The following is a 10,265-nucleotide window of genomic DNA, read 5'->3' as shown; positions in this document are numbered from 1 at the left end:
CTGTACCTCACAGAGGGGCCTCCGCAGGACTGCGAAACACATCCAGTGGATGAGGAGAGGTGACATCCAAACTGTAGAATCTGGAGAACGTGCACGGCGGCGACCAGCAAACAGCCACACAGACATCCTCCAAGGACACTCCTTTCAGAACTGCCCGTGAGGAGGGCTCTCCCAAGGGAGATTGAGCCAACCAGACCAGACGGCGCGCCTGGATAAGCAAAGACATACTACGGCCATGCTCCCTCGAAAGGAGGGATAAATCCTTCAGCGCCATGTTACAGAACGATGTAGCCTCATCTACTTTGTTGTCTCTCAAAGCTGCGAAGAGAGCAAGTAGGAGATGCGCCTGGGCGTTGCTATCTCCGTCGTCGCTTTGTACGACTTAGTAACCAGTTCGTCCATCAAGCGCAACTGAGGGCTAGGGCATCTCACAGCCTCTCTAAGGGTTTCCGGGGAGACGATGAGTGAAGCCACAGAATACACTACATTAGGCATTCGGTCTAAACCAATAGGATTCAGAAACCGCATGCTTGCCAGGGCACGGGCATCCGCCGGGAGCCGAGGATAAACACTAGAATTGGACCAGCAGGAATGAAGGTCCTGTCAAAAAGAGACCAAAAAAAAAAAAAGATTCCGGGATCCAAAAAGACTTGGTTGAGAAGTTTATTGGAGAGAAGCCACAGTCAGTAGGAGGCTGAGAAAAGCCAGACGTGTCGAACTTTAAACGTTGGAATGCAAGTATAACAGTGCTCACCAATTCTGCCCCAGCTGAAAAACGTTCAGAAGGAAGAGAAAACGGGGCAGTGGAAACGGAGTCCATACCTGAACATGCCTCAGAATCCCGGCCGGAGAAGGCATTCTTGCCGACGTCATCCGCTTGGGAGGGCAATTGGAGTGTTGCATCCGGCATGTCCACCACACCACAACGCCGCTGCAGAGGCCTGAGAATTAGAAGTGTTTTGATTACCCTGCGCCTGCATTGCCATCACAATCGCCTGCTCAACTGCAAGGCAATCTGAAAGTCCGCCTGACTCTTACTCCGATGGTCAGGGGCAGCAGGAGAAGCAGACCTGCGTTTTGCCCGACCACCACGAGGGTGGGGGGAAGAGGGGCCCATTTCCACCACCGAGATGACCGCCCCTGGGCAGCTGCTGCGTCCTGGTGAGGCGCAACATCAGTTGGGTTCACCGGAGTGTGGACCGCCCGCAACAGCGGCATAGCGGCTGCCACAACGCGACAGTCAAGACATCTGTCAGTGTGTCCGTCTTCGGGCAAGAAGGAGCCCCCACAGTGCTTACAGCGAGCTTCGTCGTCCATAGCAGCCACCAATTGACGCGGAAGAGTGTGCGCAAGTTAACAGGCAGCTATCTTCGTGTTGGAGAGGAGGCGAAAACCGGCCTCTTCACCAACGGAACAAACAAATTCACAAGTCCCCACAGCAACACGTAAGTGAACGTTTGTGTCGTCATAAACACATAAAAACTTTTTTTAATAAGTTGTGAGGCAATGCAAGCTAGAAAAGGATACAAAATAACCGTACCAACACTAGAGAGTTGTATTCAAAACAAGTCAAAGTAACCGTTGGCAAAATGTCAACAATGGCTGGCATCCACTAGGCGTACTTACGAACTTGAAGCCGCACTCAGTGATGAGGAGCGGAGAACATGTAAAGATGGAAGCGGAGTTCCAACGTCCATACATATATTTCCAAGGTCAAAATACACCGAACCGTCGCAGCCAAGGGGGGCGGGGAACCCCGCTGCCCTGATCAACAAGATCACAGGCCACCGGCGACAAAGAACAGCGGTAAACATCGCTGCGAGTGACAGTGCGAGAAAGTTCAAAAGACTCAATCCCCTTTTATACATGAGGATCACGTCAGCCGGAACCTTGGAAATGTCCTTTTATTAATTCTTTCTCGAGTGACGAATGCACGTGGGGGATTTCCGTGCTGTTTCAGCACCGCCACCTGGCGGTCGGGAGGGACAAAATAGAACATGCTACATGTATCCGGTCTTGTCACCGTTTATTCGCAAAACCTGTTTCCATAGCCAAAATTAACATTTTCCTTTTTTTGATACGCTTCAAAATCCATCCACTCACAAACTTTTTTTGCGAATTCTTGACCCTTTTTTTTTTCATTTTTAGCATTTCATATTAAATTTTTAGTATTTCATATTAAATTTTATTCAGTTTTATTTTCAAATTTCTTGAAAATTCGGATAGAAATGGGTGGATGGAAATCCAACTAATGTTCCATCTTATTGTTGGGGTCCGGTGATTTCATCTATTGTTGCTAAAGGGGCTCCTTCCTAAACTTTACTCTGCTAATGTGGCTCTCTATCACTGATGTAAAGGAACAGGTTCTAAATAACAACACTTAAAAAAAATTTTTTTAGTTGAGAACAGTGGTATTCAATGCACGGCTCCTTTTAGCTTTAATTGGCGACTCGAGTGGCAAGTTCGAGGCATGGGCAGATAACCCATCAGATTTTGTCAAGCGGCATCTGAAGTTAATTGCCTTATCGTGATACCATGACGCAACAATATTTTTTATCACTTATTACTTACACATTATTATACCGTCAGAATGTAATATCGGCAGGGTTGGGGAATCGAGGTCCAGAGAGAACAAAACACTGAAACAGTTTGACTTTCGCCACAGGTGTTTCTACTTGTGGCTAAAGCAGATCTGTGGCAGGGTTTTTACTTTCTGGACCTTGATTTCCCAACCCTGAATATCAGCACATGCCTAGTGGCAACTTAGAACCATATGAACACACAGTCAATGCAATATTTTTTATATTCTGCTGCACAAATATATAACAAACATGATGCGACTCAGATGCAAATACCCACATTATAAGTTTCCTTTCATCTCAATTAATGTTGTTTTCAAAAGTAACTGTCAAACATGGCAACACATCCCCCCTTGACTTTGCTCTGCTAATGTAGTTCCTGTGTAAAAAAAAAAAAATATTGAGGATCACTGGCATAATGTGACCCTTCAGCGCCAAAGTGAACAGAAACCTGTCATGCATGTCATAACGGCATCCTACCTTGCAGCAGAAGCAAATGTGAATGTGGTCAGGTTAGTTATCCAAACAGATAATAAGTTCAGGGATCTCTTTAGCAAATCTATTTCTACTTTTAATTTAAATGAATGTATTCATGCACTAAAGCTTTTCACACTGACGAAAGCAAAACTCATGCGAGCATAAAGAAGCTCCCACCAGAGCAGAGGGACAGCAAGTCGGGCTTAGTGTAAAAGTTGTGAAATGCCTTGTATGTAATAATATAGGCTAATGTATTGTAAATAATTAGGGCTGTCAAAATTAAAGTGTTAATTCTGGAGATTAATTTAAATTCATTAAAGCGTTAAATAAATTAACTAATTTAACTGTGTGCAGCCAAACTTGGAGAAGTCACTGGTGGGGAGAAGATGAATAAACATGGCCTATATAATTTTACTTTCTGATGTACTTGCTTGATGCTTGTTGGAGAACTCAAAAGTTATTTGCGCACTTTGCAGAGCCAAATTCAAATAGTATAATATTTGTACACTGTCGCGAGATTCTGATTGGTACTCACAAATAAGGATTGTGTGGCCAAAAAGTCCAATGCAATGTCCCAATTTATTTAAAAAGAAGTCACAACATTTACAAAGTTATTCACGAAATGGTTCTTCGTCAAAAAAACTGTGTTCTTCTCCCTACCAGAATCCCAGCTCACACTGCCCAAGACATTAATGCTGACCACTTTTAACCACCCAGGCTCTTCCCCTTAACCAATTAATTCATATAATGCCCATTTTATCCATCAACACTACATTCCAATAATCAATAAAAATATCAATAATTATAGAAAAATAAGATTGTTTAACCTAGCGTATCCCTGCACCCTCAGACCAATGGCGGAGGCACGTGGTAGCCAGTGGTAGCCAGGGCCACGGCTACCACTGGCCACGGCCACCCCCCCCCCCCTCCCCGGCCACCCCCCTGGATCCTAGATGTTCAACAATATTGTCAATGCCTACTAAATAAATGATATCTCAGCTCCTGAAGCAGATAGAAACATAATTCCTAAAACATTTCAGAGCTTACATATGTGGCGTTCACACAAACCTAAATTTATTATTCTAAACCTTCAATATATATATATATTTTTTAAATCAACAAACGACTATGTCGCATCTGCGGGGGTGTTTTTAGACACGGTTGTCATGTGAATGTCAGCCTATGTTATTACATGAAAAGGCATACCGGTAATCTACTAGTTTTTGTTATTTATTTGTATGTAATGTTCAGTGTTTTGAACAAATAAATGTGTGTAAAATTAGACACAAAAAGAAGAAATTTGATATATCAATCTTGTACAGTAGGAACAAGCTGATATTTCAAAAGGACACAATAAAACAATTAAACAATATTAGTTGTGGGGGGGCTGGGTGGTGGGGGGGATTGTTTGGGGGTGGCTGGGGCTGGGTTGGGGTGGATGGCGGGGGAGCGGGGGCTGTGGGCCGGTGGGGTGCCTGGCGGGCCTGCAGTGCCCCGTCCTGCTGCGTTGGGTTGGGGGCGCGGGCCGTGTAGGGGTGGGGGGCGCTCCTGTTTCTGGGTTTGCTCTCCGGCCGGTGGCCCCTGCGGGGCTCGGGGGTTGTCCCTTGGCGCTGCCGTGGCCTGGGGGGCCCTGAGTTGTTGCGCTTGCTCTGTCCTGGCGGGGGTCGATGGCTGCCCTCTTGGGTGGAGATTTTCATGCATGCCAGATCCACCACACCAGCATCTATCGAAACTCAGACACAATCTAATTCTTCCTCTGGTCGTTGAATCGGTGGAGGCTGGTGTCTGTGGATCTCACTCTGCTTCATCTGTCCTTCCTTCCTTTCCTCAGTCTCTCCTTTGGTCTCTTGAGGTCTCCCTGATTTGTTGGAATGTAGATGTTTCTGGGGTTGGTGAAAGGCTCTGGTTAGTGGCATGGTGGGTTGTGTCTGGTCGGTGCTGGATTTCACTTTCCTTTCTTTTCTTTGGTCCTTCCTCGGGTCTCCTGACGGCCTCACGACTCTGGCTGGATTCTGAAGTGTTCGGTTTAGGTGAACAGTATGGGATTTTAATAGGTTTTAGGTGAACTAATGCATACACACTCACACACACGCACATGCACATACACACCCACATCCAAAATAAAAATGTATAAAAAAAAATAAATAAAAAAAAGAGCAATGATGATGACATGTCAAATCGGTAAAATTACCGAATGAACTGAGCTCTCCAGAAGAAGAAAAATAAATAAATAAATAAATAAATAAATAATCTAATGCTATCCCAAAAGCTTGGCCTCATTTGACCAAGTCTGCTTCAAGCGCTTGGAAGAGGCTTTCTGGATTTCTGCATTGACGATGCCTTTCCCGATATGAAAGCTGCTCATGCCACACGCACTCATGCAACCCTATACGATCACAGAAGTAGGCTTATAAACTGAGTGCTAATAACAACTTGGGTTGTCCTTGTCCTCTTTAGTCAGTATAATATAGCACCCCAGTTTTTCACAAAGAACTTCGAATTGTGATCCGTCTGACCACAAAACAGGTTTCCACTTTGCCACACTCCATTTTAAATAACCCCTGGCCCAGAGCAACGCCTGAGCTTCTTGGTCTGCTTCAGAAATGGCTTCTTCTTCTTACTGTAGAGTTTCATCTGGCAACGGCGGCTGGCACGGTGGATTGTGTTCACCCACAATGTTTTCTAGAAGTATTGCTGAGCCCTTTCTGTGATTTCCCTTACAGTAAGTATTCCTGTTTGCGGTGCAGTGCCGTTTAAGGGCCCGAAGATCATGGGCATCCAGTATGATTTTTCGGCCTTGACCCTTACACAGACCTGAGAAACAGAAGTGTTTTAATTACCCTGCTTCTGCATTGCCATCACAATCTCCTGCTCAACTGCAAGGCAATCTGAGTGTCCGCCCGACTCTTCTTACTCCAATGGTCAGGGGCAGCAGGAGAAGCGGATCTGCGTTTTGCGGTGGGGGGAAGGGGGGCCCATTGCCACCGCCCACGATGACTGCCCCTGGGCAGCTGCTGCGTCCTGGTGAGGCGCAACATCAGTTGTGTTCACCGGAGCGTGGACCGCCGCAACAGCGGTCGCCACAGAGCGACAGTCAAGACACTGATATCCCCCCCGCTCTGATCCACCTGCCTCCCAGATGTGTCGTGAGTGTATGTGGTGCATTAAATAAAAATAGGGGATCGCGAGATGCTGTGACTATCGCGAGACCTACAGCGAGACCGGGAAACCCCAACATGGCGGCGCCCTGCTGCTAAAATAGAACTAGCTCTATTATGCTAAACTAAATCCGAATTTAACCACCATATATCTTGGCTTTTCTCTTCTCTCTTTCATCCGGCAGATTTGGAATACCACCCAGCGTGGAGGACCTTGAACGTTTCATCGACGGATATTTTTACAGCTGCGCGATGGAGGATCCTTCCTTCGAGAAACCTTTGAAGAAAAGGAAAAATGACTCAGCGACGGACATGGACGACCTAACCACTACGGACGTTTCGGTCAGTATGCTGGAGTCCATAAATAAAAAAACTAGATGTCCTCTGCCTCATCCGCGAGGACGTTAAAGAATTAAAGGTAAGCTTGGAATTCGTCGTGACCTCCAACGAGATAATGCCGAGTTACGCTCTTCACTCACGGCTGTTTCAGCCGAGTTGGAATAAAACGCTAAAATAAACTGTTTTGGATGTTCAATCCCGTAGCATGCGGGAGAATTTAATATTCTCAGGCATATCCGAGAATACCTTTGACAATCCAGAGGTCGAGATAAAAAAAAAGATGACGACGTCGTTAAAAATTCCTCAGGAGACGGTAAATAATATCTCTTTTCACCGGGTACATCGGCTTGGAGCTCGTAGGGGCAACAAACCCCATCCTATTATCCCCAAGTTTGAGCATTTTAAATAAAGAATTTGTTAAAAGTAAAGTACGGGAGCTTAAAGGGACCTCTTTCGGAATGAATGACCAATTCCCGAGAGAGATTAATGAGCGGTTTCCTATAATGAGACAAAATAGGCAGGAGGGTAAACGGACTACAATAGTCGTTGATAAGCTATACATCGATGGCCAACTATTCCGAAACCCTAACTCAACTCCCTGGCTGTTCTAATTGGCATTGGTGGAACTAAACTTTGTTTGATTATTAGATGTATACATATACTGCATATACGATACGATATACTTTTGTTTTCCCCGTGGGGAACTTTTTCCTGGACTCCGTCCAGCTGCAGTTACAGTAAAGAAAAAACAACAGAATAGAAAGAGATAAAATTAAAGTTGTGGAGCCATGTCTCCGTGAACACCATGGCGCAGGCGTCCCGGTGCTCGCGGCAGGCCGAGGTGAGGCTCCTCAGCTCATCCAGCTTGCTCTCCAAGGACCTCACGTTGCCGAGCAGCAAGGACGGCAGCGCTGGTCTGCATCCTCTCCTCCGGAGTCTTTGGCGTGCTCCACCTCGTTGTCCTCTCCTCCGGCGGCATTTCCCCGGGTCTGCTCGCTGAATCTCCTCCGACAGGTCGGGGGGTGGTATGTCGCCTGTTGAGCGGAGGGCCCAGAGCGCGTCTCTGATGTAGGACAACAAAGCCATGTCGTTCCTTTGTTCCCCTGTCCACACACGCCACGAGCCGTTGGTAGATTAGGCTCTGTTCGGAGCCCTGACGTGTGCTGTAACTTGCGGTAGGAGTCGCGGACAGATTGAGCAAGTGGCTCATAATTTAAATAAGTCAAAAATTAAAAGTTAAATAAGGAAAAGGTTAGAAGAACTGCAGATTTCCACGGAGCCTGTGTCGCAGACGTGCTGCACCAACGTGACCGGAAGCGGAAGATGTGGTGTGATATTTGGTTATAAAACCTAAAATATGACTACTCATTATGTTTACATAACTATATCTAAAGTATATTTAAACAAAAAATCTCGCTTAGGTAACCAGTTACTGGTGTATTGTTATGTTTAATCCCCCGCTAATTTCCTTCACTTTCACCTCCCTCCCCATTTTTTCACTGTTATATTTACTTACACGTTAACTCATATTTTACACAAATTACATAAACCACCTAACCACTTTGATTCTATCCTATAACATGCCAATATTAACAGATAGCCTATACAGAGTCTATATTGTTTGTATGCATAAATTAGTTCTGGTTTCCTGGAATGTTTGTGGCGCTCGCTCACGGGAAAAAATAATAAAAATGTTAGACCATCATTCGAAATGAATGACCAATTCCAGAGAGAGATTAATGAGCGGCGAAAGGTACTGATTCCTATAATGAGACAAAATAAGCAGGAGGGTAAACGGACTAAGATAGTCGTTGATAAGCTATACATCGATGGCCAACTATTCCGGAACCCCAACTCCACTCCCTGGCTGTTCTAATTGGCATTGGTGGAACAAAAATTTGTTTGATTATTAGATGTATACATCTACTGTATATGTGGTTATAAAACCTAAAATATGAATACTCATTATGTATAGGCTATATTACAAATATAATATTAATACATAACTAAATCTAAAATATATTTAAACAAAATCTCGCTTAGGTTACCAATTACTGGTGTATTGTTACATGCTTAATCCCCTGCTAATTTCCTTCACTTCAACCCCCCCCCCCACACACACACACACACTTTCACTGTTATATTCACTTACACGTTACCTCTTATTTCACACAAATCACAAAAACCACAGGCAAAAAGAATAACAATTTTAGACCATCTCTTAAAATTAAAAGAAGATATTTGCCTCCTACAAGAAACCCATCTACAAAAATCTGAAGAAAAATTACTTATTGATAAGAATTTTAGCCAAGCGTACTCTGCCCCTTATAACAGTAGACAAAGAGGAGTCTGTACACTCATACATAAGAATTTATTCTTTACTCTAAATAATACAATAACAGACCCAGATGGCCGATACATTTTTATTCAGGTGACTATATTTAATAAAATATATACATTTGGTAATTTATATGCCCCTAATAATGATGATCCGGCCTTTTTCCATGAATTTTTCTCTCAGCTGTTTGAATTAGCAGCGAACTCTACTATTATTATTGGAGGAGACTTTAACACAGTCTTAAATCCATTAATAGATTGTTCTAATAATACAACATGTATAAGGCGATTACAATCTACTAAAGTAATAAGGGAATATATGGATGATTTTGGCCTCGTCGACAGCTGGAGACTTAAAAACCCAAATAAGAAGGAATTTACCTTATTTTCCGCTGTGCACCGGTCTTTTTCAAGAATTTATTTTTTTCTTCCAAATAACACTATTGCTGATAAGACTGTTACAAAAATACATCCTATTATTATTAGCGACCATGCACCAGTCTCCCTTTCCCTACAAGTTGATTATACCTTTAAACCACCACCGACATGGCGTTTAACATCTCACTGCTAAACGACGCAGAGTTTGACAAAATTATAAGAAGAGAGTGGGCAGACTTTTTGGAAATAAATGACTCTCCAGACCTATCTCCATCTCTTCTCTGGGAAGCTGGGAAAGCAGTAATTAGAGGTAAAATGATATCATATTCATCTTATAAAAAGAAACAGGATCAAAAATTAGAAAAAGACTTGGAAGATAAAATTAAACAACTGACGGATGAGTACGCAATAAACCCAAATAACCAAATATGGACTGACTTACAAAATACAAAAATACAGTTAAACGATATGCTATCTAAAAAGACAGAGTTTATAATACAAAAATTGAGATACAACAACTTTGAATATAATAACAAATCAGGTAAATTTCTTGCAAACCAACTTCAACGTAATCGGGAAAAATCGCTTATAACGGCTATTAAAGGGACAACTGGTGAATGCACACAATCACCAGAAGAAATTAATCAAATTTTTTATAACTGTTATCGCAACCTATACTCAGAAACTAACAAGCCTAACCCTGAGCATATTGAGGCATTCCTCAGTAGCTTAAATATACCTCAGTTAACTACTGAATATAAAGATATGTTAGATGCACCACTTACTATAAACGAGTTGTACAGTGCTCTAGATTGTATGCCTAATGGCAGAGCACCTGGCCCGGATGGTTATCCGGCTATATTTTTTAAGCACTTCTGGTTAATGCTTGCTCCACTATTCTTAAGAGTAGTTTAAACAGAAATTAAAACTAATGGTTACATACGCCCACACATGAATACAGCAGCAATTAAACTTTTATTAAAGCCAAAAAAGACCC

The sequence above is a fragment of the Leptonotus elevatus genome, chromosome 19, assembly GCF_054856555.1.
Source record: "Leptonotus elevatus isolate MCC_2025b chromosome 19, RoL_Lele_1.0, whole genome shotgun sequence".
In the NCBI taxonomy this organism is placed as follows: Eukaryota; Metazoa; Chordata; class Actinopteri; order Syngnathiformes; family Syngnathidae; genus Leptonotus; species Leptonotus elevatus.
Note: the sequence above shows the minus strand (reverse complement) of the source record.